General features: G+C 36.3%; 1 pseudogene; it reads left to right on the forward strand.

The window, feature by feature from the left end:
* The first annotated feature begins 2,695 nt into the window (after positions 1-2,695).
* Positions 2,696-2,811, forward strand: LOC112484691 (annotated as a pseudogene).
* Positions 2,812-4,783: the final 1,972 nt, after the last annotated feature.

A 4,783-nucleotide genomic window follows, 5' to 3' on the forward strand; every position in this document is an offset into this window, starting at 1 on the left:
CACACTCACACACACACACACACACGTGCATGCACACATGCATGCACATGCACACCTGCAAGATGAGCTATATTAAAGAGGTACAGGAGCCAGCTGAAGAGCTCCCAGTCACCAAAGTTGGAACAATTTGAGCAACAAAATAAATGAAGTAGCACTGAACTATAACGCAGTGTATAAAGCACATATCGATGAGTCCATACCAATATAAATAAATGATCAAATACCTACCTACCTACCTACATACATACATAAATTGAGAGAAGAGATAAATAAATGTCCTATGCAGAATTACAAATAATTTGTGTAGATATTGTGCCCTCAAGAATGTTTAGCGTGACTCCCACTCCTTACCTGCGGACTGCGCATAGTGACTTCCTTCCCAAAAAGACCATACGGAAAGGAGAGAAAGAGTAAGTTTTCAGTGAAGAAACCTAAAAAACCCTGCCTTAGCTATGTGTTAGGGTCAACAAGAGCACTTGTAAGGCATGATGAAATAGTGCTTTACTTCTGTGGTCTGCCTCCTCAAACTCCATAACCCCAGTAGAATCACAAGAAGAAAAACAAAATTGGACACATTCCTATTGAGGAACATTCTTCAAAACACCTGACCAGTACCTCTCAGAACTGTCAAGGTCACCAAACACAGGGGAAGTCTGAGAAACTGCCACAACCATGAGAAGCCTAAGAGTCTAGGATGGATAAATGCAACGTGGTATCTTAGGTGGGATCCAGGAGCATAAAAACACAAAACGAAACAAACAAAACAAAACAAGAATATTAGGCAAAAATGAAGGAAATCTGAACAAGCTATGGATTTTAGTTAATAACATATCAATATTGGTTCATTAATGGATATGTATCACATGTACTGTACTAATGTAACATGCCACTGATAAGGGAAAATGCGTACAGAAATACAAGAACTCTGCTATGATCGCAATTTACCATAAGTCAAAAACTGCCCTATCATTAAAAAAGTTTATTTAAAAATAATTTAAATCCCCACTCCTCAATAAAACAACATATTATTATCCCTTTAAATATGTCATGAGCTCTAAGTCAAGTTATTGTAATAACAAGCCGTGCAATGCACATTAATGCTAAAAGAGAACACCATACACGTAGTTAACCCCTCTAACCCAAACTAATTTCTTAAGAATCCAGAACAGACTCTGTCTGGATGGCAATGCAGTGACAACCTTGGAATGTGGAAACATCTGGATGATCATTTTCTGTCTTTTATATTCTGCCTCTAAAAAATGTCTGACTGAAGATTTTAAAGCAAAATAGCATTAAAACATTCTAAACAATGAACATATTAACAAAATATTAAAATAAAAGTGTTCTGATTCTGATGGAAAAAGGCATTTGCCATCAACATACCAATAACAATACTTATTATTGAAACCTAATCTTTAATAACAATAATAATAATAAACCTTTGTAATTCAGGACTGTAGATATTTCTTCCATTAGTGAAATCCTTTGAATGTCCTAAATAATTGAGTGTTCGGAAGCCAGCAACTCAAATTAAAGTTAGAAGTGTTGTTTGTACAGGTGGTTTGCCTACTGGGAGAGAAATTCTTCTGTTGTCCATATCAATTATTCTGAGACTTTGTCTGTTTAGTGTCTGCCAGTTTTTATAAAAACAGAAGACTCTTTTTTAAATTGCTGACATAACATTTATCAAAATATCCTAAGAGTGACATTCTGTTTCCAAATAAAAGGAATGGAGAATGGAAGGAAATGCTCAGATGATTAAACATTAAGTCAGTTATATGATTCTCTGAGATTTAAACATTTAAAACGTGTCAATTAAAATTAGTAATATGCTGTCTGCAAATAATCCTTTCTGAAACACTTCAGTTCTTTATAAGTAATAGCATTTTAAAATGCTCATCTCCACATTTAAAATTGTTTGTTTTCGCTTCCTATTTATGAAATTCTTTCTTTTGAATCTAGACTTTAAACCACCAACAACATAAATATCATGGTTCTTTAAAATGCATGTTTATTGTTTAATTGTTAAGTATCATTGGAAAATTACACACACACACATACACACACACACACACAAGACTAATAATTGTGAGAGCTTACTGAATTCTTATTAAGCAGGAATTCCCTAAACTTTGGCTTTGTGGATAAAACTTGCAAAAAACAACAGGAAATTAGCAAAAGGCCACCATTGCCCACAGCTTTTGCACTGGCCTGTGGATCGCCAAACAGTCAAGTGCAAACTTGTCTTGTCCTTTCTGAAAACTCTAGACTTGCTCATAATTAATGATGATTGTGATCATTATCATGTCTAATTATTATTAATAATATTAGTAATTTATTATGTTATTTGGGTTTATTATTAAAAATTGAAAATGTATTTTCAAATATTTAAAGCAATCAGTATAAAGTGAAAATCTCTGTATTTTATGTTAAAATTTAAACAGTCGTTTTAAGTAGAATTATATTTTTGTTTTTACAAAAGGAAAAAAATATTGTCATATTTGATGGTGATTGCAATGCTGTACATTTTGTTTTAAGAAATTTAACAACTTGAAATAAAATAGAGATTTTAACAATTGATGTACTGACAGTGTATTAGCTTGGAAATTAGGGAGAATATTTCAATACTTTTGAGCCACTAAATGTTTTTTTTTAAATTTTAGCTTAATTAGAATAACTTTTATCTAAATTTTTAGTCTATGGCCATGCTACCCTGAACGAGCCCGATTCCGTCTGATCTCAGAAGCTAAGCAGGGTCGGGCCTGGTTAGTACTTGGATAGACCACCTAGGAAGACCAGGTGCCGTAGGCATAAAGAAAATAAAATAAAAAATAAGGGATTGTAAGCCAACAAGATCCTTGTAATTTGTGAGGTCAACCAAGGGTTGCCTTATCTAAAAAAAAAAGAAATTTTTAACATTTACTAATTTTAATTTTGTCTTTTATCTTAATAATTTTGAGTATTTCAGGAGAAAATAACTGTTTTAGAAAAATGATTTAAATGTTAAATATTAAAACATGGTCTGTGGGACTCATTTTAATATAAATCATACAGTAGTATAGTGCAAAATATGTCTTATCATTCCGATCTTTTAGAAGTATTTGCTACAATAGCTTTATAGGTAGGAAAATAACCTTTAAACTATGCTTTTAATAATTTGTCATTTAATACCTTTTACATCATAAATCTCTCAAGAACAATTCTATTTGGAAACTTTCATATATTGTGAGGATAAATTTAAAGCAAAACATAAGTTTTACTGCCTCAAAATTTCATGTAAAGGAAAAATAATTCCAAATCACAAATAATAAATGCTGAATTTTTAACATTAACCATTTTGTATTTGGTCAAAAATGTGGTTTTGAAGCATATCCATAAATAGTGTCAGGTACCATCCTAAGTGCTTTGCATTTATTATTTCAATAAATCCTCAAACAGCCCCATTTTCCAAATGACCTAAATGAAGTTCACAGAAGCCTGAGGTTGACCCAGAATAGATTAAAAATGTCATTGGTATTGTCGATTATGAACTCAGGAACTTAGAATCAACACATAATGGATGCACACATTTACAATGCGCACGTTAAAACAAACCTTGTTTTATCAAAGGGCAAGAATGTCTTTAGAAGTACACGAGTTTCTTGAGTGAATATACCGACACGATTAAAGAAAAGACTGCTCAATTGGTTGGGGCTGGGAATAGGGATACGTGGCTGAACCCGGAAAGCAATGAAATAGAAAAGGTTGGAGGCAAGAGAAGGTGATGGCTGTTATTCTTCTATGTGCTGGGCATGGGAAACGCTGTAACACTCTGCGGGAAGTCTCCTGTATGCGGCTGTGGGCGTGATGGTCAACCTCCACCTCAGTTACTTACTCACACAGCTGCCCTGGGAGAATTTCTACGTTCCTCCTCCTAACTCTACAAACGAATGGTTAGCTACCACCCAGAGGAAGCAAGAAAACCAGGAAAGGCTTTGGGTGCTCCAGCCGGAAGCAGCCAGAGGGCAGGGTGGGCACAAGTCAGAGAGGCTGCGCAGCTGGTGAGCCCACACGACTCAAATCACTTTATTCATTGATTGATTTTTATATTGAGAGCCCAAAATGCTGTCAGGGCCTCATTCTCATTGCCCTCTGCGATGATAACACCGCACAGGATTTTCCTCCTGCGAAAAGGTTCATGAAATTCGTTTCTTGGAAGCTGGAGGCTTCAGAGTGCTTTCTCATTGGACCGGCAGCCGCCTTAGGACGAAGACACTAGGCAAAGTGCAGAGCTGCATCCGGGTCACTGTACGGGAGGGGCTTTTCTGGTCCCTAATTCTTATTCTGAAACCTGGCTCACCCAGCCAGCTAATGAGGACGGCGTGGCTTCCCCAAGGGAGTATCCGCGGGGAGAGAATGTTCTGGCTAGAGGACTCAACTGCCTGGTTCCCTCATTGTAAACTAATAAATCGGGGCTTTGATTTTTACGATCAGTCCCTTGAGCTTATTTAATATCACTAGGCCCTTTAGAAAGAGACAACTAGGTTGCAGAGTCTGGAAAGGCTGAGGACCAGACTCAGTCTAACCAAGGTCATGAGACGCTAAGAGGACCGCTGGACGCCAGCCCGCTGGCGTTCCCTAGCAACGCTCCCCCTTCTTTGTGACTGGAGCCAAGTGTGGTCATTTTTCCAAGGTGAACTCGGCAATGGTACTTTGTAGTTACAGAAAATTAAGATAATATTGTTCATTTGTGCAGCTTGCTGCGGTTTAAAACATGTTTTCAAGGAGCAGATCACATTTTTTA

This window comes from Pteropus alecto, unplaced genomic scaffold, assembly GCF_000325575.1.
Source record: "Pteropus alecto unplaced genomic scaffold, ASM32557v1 scaffold17, whole genome shotgun sequence".
Classification (NCBI taxonomy): Eukaryota; Metazoa; Chordata; class Mammalia; order Chiroptera; family Pteropodidae; genus Pteropus; species Pteropus alecto.